A 12746-nucleotide genomic window follows, 5' to 3' on the forward strand; every position below is an offset into this window, starting at 1 on the left:
ATTTTCCCCTAAAAAAAAAAAAATCTTTTAGAACACGTGGGGCAGGGCTGGGGGAAAATGTGTTTCCACCAGGACACTGAGAATAGGAGTCCTATGAACATGTGTCAGAACAGAGGTTCTAAATCTGGGAGTCGAGTGGCCCTTTCAGAGGGGTCACATAAGACCATTGGAAAACATACATATTTACATTATAATTCATAACAGCAGCAAAATTATAGTTGTGAAGCAGCAACAAAAATACTCTTATGGTTGGGAGTCACCGCAACCTGAGAAACTGTAAAGGGTCTCAGCATTAGTAAGGTTGAGGACCGCTGTGTTAGAAGGTCTAACTCAGGGAACACACTCCTGGATTTTTAATTCAGCCTCTAATTTATGAATTGACTCCTCTGTGCTTCAGGTGTTTTTTATTTCCAGGATGGGAGAGTAGTAATTGTAATTGTTTAAATAGTTGTTATAAAAATTTGTTGCAAATTTAAGTGTAATAATATTTGATCACTTAATTTGGCATGAAATTTGGTTTGCCGTACCAAGTTTAGGAAATACAGAACATAATTGAGGTCCACAAAAACTAGTTAGGCAGAAAATAGTTTGACTACGTACCTAAGAAAGAGCCTCAGATATTCTCATTATCTTCTTTTCCTGTCAAAGCCTGGGAGCCTGCTTTTTTTCTACCTTTGGGCAGTGTTGCCCTGAAGTACTATTAAACTGATGAGTATATCTGAGGGTTTCCAACTTCTTTCAATATTTGATGCTCTACTTCTGTCTCCAGCAAATAACACCAAATGCTTCTTGTGGCTATGAAAATCCTGTCAGACTTTAGAAGTGGTCTAAAAGGAAAGAACACATGTGGCTGTGAGCTGTGGCTTATTTGAGCTGTGGCTTGGGCTATTTGGAAGCTTCTGTGATAGGATACTGAGAAAAAGGACACACACTGGGAACAATTTGGTTTGAGATATAAAGGAAGGTCCAGGAGGGACCCCGGTGGGCAACTCACCCTTTAGAAGATAGCAAAATCATGAGAAGATCAGCTTCTTGGGGGAAATGTCTATAGATGAACGAATAAGAGAGTATAACTTTTAGAAGGACTACACATGCCCAGGGCACTCCAATCTCTGTAAAAACACAGCAGGAAAGTTTGCTTGCCTTAGCAATCTCCTTCTGCTCTTAGAGCCCTGTGTGGAAAGTAAGTCTACTTTTCCAGGGATGTCCTTTGGTGATTCAGACTTGGCAAAGGAATGCTGCTAAAAACAATCTGCCTATGTCTTAGTTCATATTCTCATTGCTTTCTATGGTATGTGTACCCATGGTCACACAGGCCTACACGTCATTTCTACTCACATTCCTGCCTACTGTATTACCTTCTAGAATGAGAATAAAAATGACTATTTTCAGATTTGTTTGTTTTCTGGAAGGTAGAGACTATTAAGGCCTGGATGCTCAGTGTCATTCATTCTTGTCTTGCTACTGGAGCAAAACAAAGTTATAGAAGCCAATGCTCAGGTGGTGAAGCCATGCGCTCTGACAGACTTTTTTTTTTTTTTTTTTTTTTTTTTGTGTGTGTGTGTGTCTTATAACCCAGGGATTTCTCAGCTCTGTGTAGATATTGAATAGATATATTCTAATGGAATGAATGAGTACCTGTAATAGGAATTCCCAAAGGTCATGCCTGTAATGATATGAATTACAAATCAATGATCATCAAACTGCATATTAAAAGCAGATATTTCTTAGTTTGAGCTGGATAAAAACATTGCTTATAAAATAATAGGTGAGGTTGGTGTGGTGGCACGCGCCTTTAATCCCAGCACTCAGGGAGACAGAGGTAGGCAGATCTCTGTGAGTTTGAGGCCATCTAGTCTAGGAAGCGAGTGCAGGACAGTGAAGAGTACACAGAGAAACCTTGTCTTAAAAACAATAACAATAACAGTGAGTAACTAAGTGACCTATCGTCATGCTCTTACTTAACACCCACTCGGCTTTAAACTATGTAAGGCGAGGAACCACGTCCTTGTCACGTGCCCTGCTGTGTACATAGCCTGACAGTAATGGCTGGTATGCAGCACTGGGTGGGGATTATGAATTCCTTCAGCTCAAAAAATCTCTTTTGTGCTAGGAATGACTGCTCAGCAGACACCAGGTGCTAATATATGCCTGATACCAGAGAACTTGTGGTGTACAAAAACAGAGAAATGCCACCCTTCATGCAAAGCAATTTTGAAGAATAAAGACTTGATTCAGTTAAATCTAGGTTGTCTTTGAAGGTATAACCATACGACTTTGGACAGTTATTTCATATCTCTGGGAGTCAGGTTACTCATCTGTAAAATGGCCACAATAACAACGGATCTGAACTCTTAAAGGGGCTGAGGATAAAAGGACAATGCTGTCTCCAAAATGTATGTCCCATACATGATCATGATTTTTTTTTGTGTATGAGAGATATTCTATAACTATTACTTGGGTCATAATGAAGAGTTCTCTAAATATTTTATCTAGGTAAGAAATATATTTTCCATTTCATAAGTGTAAATTTGAGCTAGAAAGAGGTTAGGTTATTATTATTTTTATCAATATTTACAAGTTATTCATTTTGTATTCCCCTCCCTTAACTTCTCCCAGTCCCACTTCCCTCCCTCTTCTCCCCTATACTCTTCCTCTAGTCCACTGAATGGGGGAGCTCTCCTCTCCTGTCACCTGCCAATAGCTTATCAAGTCTCATCAGGACTACCTGGATACTCTTCCTCTGTGGCCTGGCAAGGCTGCATCACCAGGGGGACATGAGCAAACAGCAGGCAACAGTATTTTGATCAAGGTTACACATTAGGAATGTAACAAGGTTGTATGGGTATCTAAGTTCCTAGCTCCACCCTCCACCCCCTTTTATACCATTGCACCTACCGTGCCCTTATCAATGGTAGAGGCTGACAAACTGCATAAACATATTCTTGAAGCAAATAAGATGGGAGGGCAAATGAAATGTAGTTCCTCAATCAAGATATACCAAGTGGACTCAGAGAATATCCCAGGGTAAGGCGGGAAGAGTGTAAAAGCTGGAGGATGGGAAAGAGTGCCGTGAAACACTGTTTTCTGGACATAACATTTCCACTTCACTCATGAATTCACAACAACTACAGTTACCTGAACAAGGCCTGTATAAGACCGAGCCAGTCTACAATCCCACCATGCAATCAGAGAGACACTCACAGGACTGTACCCCAAGTGGAGGTACCAGTAATTGATGTTTATTGCAAGAATATTAGCTTTTCTTTAGTAGTGTGGCCACCAGTTGGTTGATCATGCACATACAGGTAACGCAAATAGGACTAAGCGTGTTATTTATAAAAGAAGAATACATGAAGATAGGTGAAGCATGTATTGAGGTATTTCTTAAGGAATACCTTAAGAAAGGTGATGGTTTGTCAAAGGCAGATGCATTGTGAATATGTGTGCAATTATGGAAGAATAAATATAAACAGTGTATATAAAATTATATATACATGCATATTTTGTATATAAAAATATTAAAAAATATGACAAAATTGGAAAAATATAACCAAGTGGATAAAAAGTGTTATAGTCTCCACCAGATTTCAGCTACTAATGAAATAAAGATTCGCTGCTGTGTACTGACTTGTGCCAGTTGGAAGGGGGCTGCATTTTCCTCGAGTGACAGCTGGTCTTGGTGAGAAGGAATGCCTCAGAGCTGGCACTGCAATTGAGCCCAGAATCCATTTCACTCGATTCATAAATACACAACTGAAGATCTACAGCCAGGCAGGCAAAGAAGCTGTGTCTCCTTAATATTTTTAATTTCGTATCTGAAGGAGATATGGCTTATGTATCAATGTCCATTTTCTCTGCTTCAATAGTACTTTCATTGTTGCTGCTGTTGCTGTTTGCTGCTGTTGCTGCTGCTGTTACGGGGTGTCAAGTACCCCAGGCTTGCCTTGAGCATGTTAAGTAGCCAAGGATGACCTTGAATACGATGGGTACAGCTAAGGGTAAAACTGTGAAAAATAGAAGGAAAAAAAAAACGTTTTCAAGTTTAATAAGAAAGAAAAGGGCGGTTTGTGGTTAGAGAAGCATAGAACTGAGGATTGAGTAGAGGGACCAGATGAAGAAAGAGCTTGTGGTCCTCGATTATTTTGTACATTGGCAAATACTTAAAAAAAATTGATTAACCATGAGAATCCCTTTATCTAACTTGTTTCTTAGTATGTTCTTTACATATGTGAGTGTGTGCATGTGATGTATGTTTGTGCAAGCATTCTTACTCACTGAACTATCTTCTCAGATATGCATTGTATTTTTATTAGTTATCTGAGAATTCCATACGTATTTGACCTCATTCACCCTCCTTCCCCTAACTATTCTCAGATACATCTCAACTATTCTTAGATACATCTGCTCTTTCCTTCCCTTTATGGTCCCACCCCTACCCAGTCGATGCCAGTTTATGTTGATCAAATAATCTTGGATGTGTAGCTTTCTACTGGAGCATGGTTGACCTATCACAGGCTGCATCTTTTGAGAAGCATTATACTGTCCCAGCAGCTAGGAATTGCCATCAACTCCCTGACTAGGGATAGAACTTTATGCCCAGTTCCCCTCTCCATGCTGGTATTTATTCTGGCTTGGGCTTGCATTATCTTGTGCATAGTGTCACAACAAATGTGAGTTCACGTATGTAGCCATCCTTCTGTGTCTAGAACACAGTTTCCTTGGGGTCCCCCAGTACCTCTGGCTCTTACACTCTATCTCCCTCTTCTGAAATGGTCCCTGACTCGCTAGAGGAGGGTTGTGGTGTCTGTGTCCCATTTGGGAGTGGACATTCTTATTCTCTGTATCTTGGCCAGTTGTAGCTCTCTCTGTTGATTATCTTCCACTACAAACAGAAGTTTATCTAAAGAGGGTTGGGAGATGCTTCAGTCTATTGATATAATGCTAAGCCACTGCTAAGTCACAGGGAGTTGGCTTAATACTATATGTCCATTTAGCAGGACGATAGCAACAGTTTCTTTCCTAGGGTCTATGATCAGTATAGCCATAAGTTTTTGGTTCATGAATGATGCCGGATATGGATTTAATTCTGTGAAGCAGGCCTTAATTCCAATCAGAAAGATGTTTGTTACTCCCATGGTATTCGTGCCACTGCCAATATTACACCAGCAGGCAGTCTTGCCTGGATAGTCATTTTTGTGGCTCATGGGGTTTATACCTGGACCACACTGATGATTACTTTTCTTCTCTGGTAGCATGCATATCATCTTCTAGCATCATGGATTGTATCCAGCAGTGACAAGCTTGAAGGTCAGTACCAGTTTGATTTCTCAATGTTCTATTTCTCAAGTACATGGTGTTTTCAGCAATAGGGGCTTACTGTCAATTTCTGGAAGGTATGTACGAGCAATGGCAATAGCCTATAATATTAGGGAATATTTTGGGACCTCATTAGCTTACAGCTTCAGAAGAAGTAATTCATTCCTGGTGCTGGACTTTTTATTTGTTATCTTGTGATATCTATCAAGGCATTGTTGCCTCATTACAAGATAATTGATTTTGACTCTTTCTATAGAGGAAAGAACAGGAAGTTCTACACATCTACATCAGTAGGATAGAACTGATAATCTAGCCAATTGAGACTGCATAAAGTTATCAAGACAATCAAGTAGGGGAAAGAATAGTTTTTTTCAACGAATTGTACTAAGTCAACTGGACGCCCACACAAACAACGAAATAGCAGTACTGAGTGCTGGGTTGTGAATAAGAGTTGCATCGAGTCTATGGTATTGGAAATCCACAAATATAGCACTTACATCAGCTCCTGATGAGTGTGTTGTAGAAAGCAGCCCATGACAGCATCATAGAGAGCGTGGGTAGAGATATAGTGAGGACATAAGCAAGAGAGTGAAGTGAGAAAGATAGACTTGCTTTGTCCCATCCCCTATATTAGTAACGACTCTATTCAGAGACACATAAAGTGCTCTTGTGAAATCTAACTTGGTCCTGTGAAAATTTATAGATCTCTGTTAAATATCTAATTGCCAAATTTTGAAGACCCCATACCCCAGTACTGTCACATTGGAAACCATGTCCATGAACATAGGGGGAAACTACATCCAAACTGTAGCAGGGTGCACACTGTTGTGGCTAGTAGATTTTCAGTAATTGCTCTGTTTATCCTAATGCTTTTTTATATGCCACAAAATCCATCTCTTTAAAGTACAAATTTCAGCATTTTTGCAATGTTTCCAGAGTAATGAAACAATCATTATGCTCTAATCTTGGAAAAATTCCATCGCCCCTCCTCCAAATATTCCACCAAGTAACAGCTACTCTTTCCTCCCACCTCTTTGACCATTTAAGTATTTGAAAAATCACCAAAGCAGTTGCAGGAGTGGTGAGGTTAATCTTTTCAACAAACATGACCTAAACTTCATATCATCCAAAACCTACATCAAAATGAACTACCCATCTACATATACAAACATAAGCTAAGAAAAAACTTTTATAAGTATAAAAAGAAAAAGAAATTCAGACCTGGATGCTATTTGTGGAGTTCTTGGATAGGGCAACAGGTCTGATCCATTAAAACGTGGATAAATTGGACTTCATAAAAGTTAAAAGTTGCCCATTGAAAATACTGCTAAGAAAATAAAAATGTGAGCTAGAGATTGGGAGAAAACATCTGATTTATGCCAAGGATATAGGAAGAATTTTACAACTGAATAATAAGGTAAGATAAAAAGTGAGGGAAGACTTACAATTTGCCAAAGGTGATAGATCTGTAGTAAATAGAAATACAGGATATACTTGACAGTCATTGTAGCTGCACAAATTAACCTTGAAAGGCGAATTTCACTCCCATGAAAATGGCTGCACTCAAAATGCCAACAGCATCAGAAAGCTGACAAGGATTCGGAGCTTCCAGAATCTTCTGTGCTGTTTTCAGTAACGAGCAGTGATCATCCTCTGGAAAAGATGGTTTGGAGGTTTCTTATAAAATTAAACACGTTATCTACTAGTTCTGCTTCTATTTACTCTAGAGAAACAAAAAAACTTTTGTTCACGCGAAAGCTTGTCCAAGAATGCTTCTGACAACTTTGCTCACGATTGCTCCACACTGAGAAAATTCCGATCTCCTCTGGGAGTGAATGAGTAAACAGACTGTGCGACAGCCCACACAGTGTAATGCAATTTAGCAATAAGTGGAAAGAAAAAACCCTGACAAATACAGCAATTTGGGTGAATTGCAAAGGCATTATTCTGCTTCACAGAAGCCCTCTCATAGTTCCCAAACCTCGGGATTTTGTTTACATGGCACAGTTGAAGAAGTAAAACTAGAGTGAAGAATAGATCAATGGTTTTCAGGGAACAAACTTTCTCAGGAAATACCAGAGAGGGAGAATGGAAATGTTTTGAGAGCCAGAGGACCAAAAAAAAATCTGCTGTGAGATGGTGACTCCTAGAAATGACAGGGCAAATTCATGATATCTCAACAGTAAGACATCCTGAGCCCCTGGAGAAGTACATTATCAAAAGACATGCTAACATGGAAGGGGGGGGATTCTCACCATGTCCCATTCTTACACAGGGGATTACAGGCAACTAAGAGATGCTGAGAGTAGGGGAACAAATAGTCTTCCCCAGGGATATGAGTTCTAAGTGGTTATACAACTCCAAGTGGGCAGCTCTGAAATCATATACATACAAATAACATTAAATTGACTGAGAAGTCTGTATTTATATATTTTTAATTAAATTTTTATTTTTTTACATTAATTAAATTGCATTCGCTTTGTATCCCAACTGTAACCTCCTCCATCATTCCCTCCCAAATCCCACCCTCCCTCTCTTATCTCCTCCCATGCCCCTCTTCAGGTCCACTGATAGGGGAGGTCCTCCACCCCTTCTACGTGACCCTAACTTATCAGGTCTCATTAGGATTGGCAGCAATGTCCTCCTCTGTGGCCTGACAAGGCCTCTCCTTCCTTGGTGGGGGGGGGGAGTGTCAAAGAGCCAGCCACTGAGTTCATGTCAGAGACAGTCCCCTTACTAGAGAACCCACTTGAATACTGAGCTGCCATGGCCTACATTTGTGATCCTGGGTAAGATGATCAGTCCTCACTTAGAAAGACAAATAGGTTGGACATTGGAAGAAGGAAAAAAAAAACAAGAAACAGGACAGGAGCCTATCACAGAGGGCCTCTGAAAGACTCTACCCAGCAGTGTATCAAAGCAGATGCTCAGACTCATAACCAAACTTTGGGCAGAGTGCAGGGGGAAAGAAGGGGGAGATAGTAAGACCTGGAGAGGACAGGAGCTCTACAAGCATAGCAACAGAACCAATATATCTGGGCACAGGGCTCTTTTCTGAGACTGATACTCCAACCAAGGACCATTCATGGATATAACCTAGAACCCCTGCTCAGATGTAGCCCATGGCAGCTCAGTATTTATATATTTTAGCATACATACACATGCACATATATGTCCACACACATACACACGTAACAATAACAAAGAGGCCATGGCAGTTCAGTATCCAAGTGGGTTTCCCTAGTAAGGGGAACAGGGACTGTCTCTGACATGAACCCAGTGACTGGCTCTTTGACACCCCCACCCCATCCCCAAGGGACTACCAGCCTTGCTAGGCCACAAAGAATGACATTGCAGCCAGTCCTGATGAGACCTGATAAACTAGGGTCAGATGGAAGGGGAGGAGGATCTCCCCTATCAATGGACTCAGAGAGGGGCAGGGAGGAGATGAGAGAGGGAGGGTGGGGGAGGAAATGAGGGAAAGGCTACAGCTGGGATACAAAGCAAATAAACTAATTAATCTAAAAAAATAACAATTAAAGAATAAGACACCATAATTGGAGCAGAGTTGGGAGGGCATATGGAAAGGACTGTGAGGAGGACAGAAAAGCGGGGATTGTTGTAATTATATTTTAAGTTGAAAATAAAAATTAATAGTATAGTAACAACTGATGATGACGATGATGACAATGATGAAAACAAACCCTTGAAGGAACTGAGAGGGTATTTTCTATTATTGATATACCTATTATGAAAATAATGCATTTGTTAAAATGTATATAATTTTACACAAAAAAATTACTAAACTACTTTAAAAGTAAAGTAGAAAAGTAAGTTTTCTTGAAATTCAAGAACCCCAGAGACAAAATCGCTTTGTAACTAATCTGTCATTGCTATCCATAATCAAAGTGAAGTTATTATTAATCCCTCTGTGTGTGTATGTGCGTGTGTGTGATTGTATGTGTCTGTGTGTACATATGTGTATGTGTGTGCATGTATGTGTTCCAGCATATGCATGCTACAGAATATATATAGAGGTCAGAGGACAACCCGTGACTATGACAACCTCAGATGTCTGTCCTCACCTTCCACCTCATTTGAGGTTGTGCCTCTTGCTCACTGCTGCATCCACCTGGCTCTCGATCTAACTAGCGTCTGCGGATTCCCTTGTCTCTGCCTCCCATCACCTGTAGAAGTACTGTGGTTATAAGTGTGTGCTACTGCACCAGCTTTGCATGGGTATGTGGGAATTCAAACTCAGATGCTTGCGCCTGCACAGAGAGCTCTCTACCTTCTGAGCCATCGCTTCAGCTCGACTTAATGGGAGCTAGCCAGCTGTAAAGTCGGGATAACTACTTGTCATGTGACAGTAAAGCTGAAGTGAAATAGCACCTGCAAGACACCTAGAATGGCGCTGGGCACACGAGAACTCAGTAAAATTTTAACCACTTCTACCATCAAGCCCTGCGCTTGCTGCCTTATCAAAGAGAATGATGCCAATATGACAAAATTACTCTCACAATTTAACCATTAAAATAGTCATATCAAGGCATTTTGAGAAGCAGTAATATACAGAAAGCTCTGATATTTTATTTGGAAAATTTAACCTAGGACCAGGAAGGTACAGGTGCCTTCAACAGGCAGAGAGCAGCTGTTCTCTGCTATTCAAGGTAGCTAGCGGACTAGGGGCCATGTAGAGTCTACTTTTCCCTTCTTGATTAACCTTAGAAGTATGGCCAGCAAAATAGAATCAGAGAAATGCTTCTGAGGGAGGTGGTTTCCAAAAGCTAATATAAATTTCCATTAATGGTGTGTGTGTTTGCATGTGTGTGTGTGTGTCCCAGGAATGCAGGCATGTGCCAACACACTGGCATTTTGGTCCTATCTTATTATGAATGATACAAGTAGCATAGGACAGCCTAATATATAAGTGCCTGGAGTCACTAAAGATTTATAGCTGACAGAGCTGGGTCCCTGATTGAGCATGGCTGATCCCTTAAGGTTATAGAGGACCGTTGTCTGAATCTTCTAATCATTGTCAACTGTCTTTGGAGGCCTGCCTCCTTAGTCTCTCTCTGATGTCAAATTCTCCTGCCCTTGCAAGCTACCTGCTATAGCACCTCTCCAGGAAACAGCAGAGAGGGTCAATTCCTGAGCCATTCTGCTATCTCCTAATCAACTCTAATGGCCCCATCTGTGTGCCGCTTGAGGGTGGTGTTAAATAGGACTTCCTGGTGAGTATGCTGGAAATTATTTAGAGACACATCTGTGGTGGGCAGGCTGGGAAGATGAAACTCACTACATAGAATGGAGAGGCACAAGACATGGCTTTTCCAGTCTCTGATCTCTCTCTGGCCTCTGCTTCCACAACTATAAAAAGATATGTATTAAGGAAGTTGAGTCAGCTTTTAAGAAAAGATTTGTTATATTATTTATTTATTTATTTGTGTGTGTGTGTGTGTGTGTGTGTGTGTGTGTATACAACTATGTGATTACCCGAGATGGCCAGAAGAGGGCCATCAGGTCCCCTGGAACTGAAGTTGTAGGCAGTTGTGAGTCATGTGACACGGGTATTGGGAACTGAAGTCTATTCCTCTGAAATAGCAGCAAGTACTATTTACCACTGAGTCATCTTCTTGCTATAATGGTCAGATTATTTCTAAGGTCCTTATGAATTAAAATAAATCAGGATTCTGGCTCATAATCAAGTTTTTATTGTCCCCCCAATTATTTGCAATTTAAGCACTGACTATACTGAAACAAGCAAACAGCAACAATACCCTGTCCCCCAAATGACAATCTCATCTAAAATTAATTGGGCACACTCTTTGTTGTGTGACTCAGAATAGCCACAATGAAATGAAGTCCAGCATTGTCGATGAATCAACACTGACTTGTGTGATTTCACACAAAGCATGAAGAGTGTGGTGAGCTGCATTTTTCTGTCAGATGTGAATAAGAAGGACTTTCCTTAAAGTGTGTACACTGTAAAACAGGAGACAAGGAGATCAGAGGTGATGGTGGTGACTGAATGATCAAGAGATCATGGGGGGCTCATGAGTCTTACTTGACAGGACAATCGCCATGACACAATTCTTTCCTTCTGTTCTTTGAACACAACATTCGTGCTCTTCACCTGCCAAAACTCTCCTACTCTAGATGTGTGCAGGTGGAGGAAGCAAATTTAAATGGCAAGGGGCACCTGATTGGCCTTTGTTGTTTCAAAATACAAATTCTTATGTGCATGGTTCCTGGCATAATGGCAGCAAAGAGAGAGACAGGATGCTGTGGACAGAAACTGAACTGGATGATTGGGTCCAGTGTATTTTTGATTGTTCAGAGCCAACTGTTTAGTTTCACTTTTGCCAATACGTACTGTTTTCATACAGGGATTGACATAAGTTGTCATCCACTCTCTATTCAGTTGCAGTGGCTGCTGGGTCAGTGTTGCATTAGGGGCACAGAACTGGCAGCAAGACAGGAACTTGGGTTTACCAGTTATCTATCAATCAGTGGGATGGTCACCTTGACTTCTGCCATTCACTTCTTTTGCTATTTCAGCCTGATAAAAGTCATCTCTACCCCTACCATGGATAACATTATTTGACAGAGTGAACATATGTTGGATTCCTGCTATGTCATCCACTGGGTTAAGAATCTGTTTTATGAGACATTCCTTTTGCTCTCATGGATTTCTAGTGATAAGAAATGATTTTTTTTTTGAGCTGATGGCAGTCTGTATGCGTTTGCAAAGATTATGAAATGGAATCCACAAAACACTCACTAAATAGTTGCTTCTGGTACTTATTTCACAGATTGGTAAGTTGAGGCTCCTGTAAGCTAGCTCATTTATTTAAAATCATGGAGAATTTGGAAGAGTTAGGACATTTACTCCAGAGCTTTGGAATTAACTGTGATGCTACACGTTGACTTCAGAGTTTGGTGATCTAAAGACACAAATGTTATTGTCCATTTTAATTTGTGTCATAAGATTTTTATTAAAGCAATTAGTAAAGTATAAGGCAATATTAAAACTCATTTAGATATTGTAATATGTTAATTAAACAGAGTAGTACAAATCACCACAAGGGTGGATACACGTCTGCAATCCCAGCACTCAAGAGTGAAAGGCAGAAGGTTGTGAGTGGGAAAGCAGCCTCGACTACGGTGAGGTGTAGTCTGAGGTGCGGGGTTGTGGGCAGAGGAAGATGATGAGAAATGTTCTTCAGAAACTGATGGGGCATTACTCTAGAGAGAAAAAAGAGAAGATTCAAATGTTCTGAGGCCAGTTCAGAGGCCCGAGGCCACACTCACTGAAAGATAGAAACAGATGTCCCTTCTAGTCTCTAGACTTTGCACCAGCCCTTAGCTTCCACTGCCAAAACAGAAACTTCCAGGGTCTGGTTCCAGCCTCCACTCCACTATTT

Source organism: Meriones unguiculatus, chromosome 11 (assembly GCF_030254825.1).
Source record: "Meriones unguiculatus strain TT.TT164.6M chromosome 11, Bangor_MerUng_6.1, whole genome shotgun sequence".
Taxonomy (NCBI): domain Eukaryota; kingdom Metazoa; phylum Chordata; class Mammalia; order Rodentia; family Muridae; genus Meriones; species Meriones unguiculatus.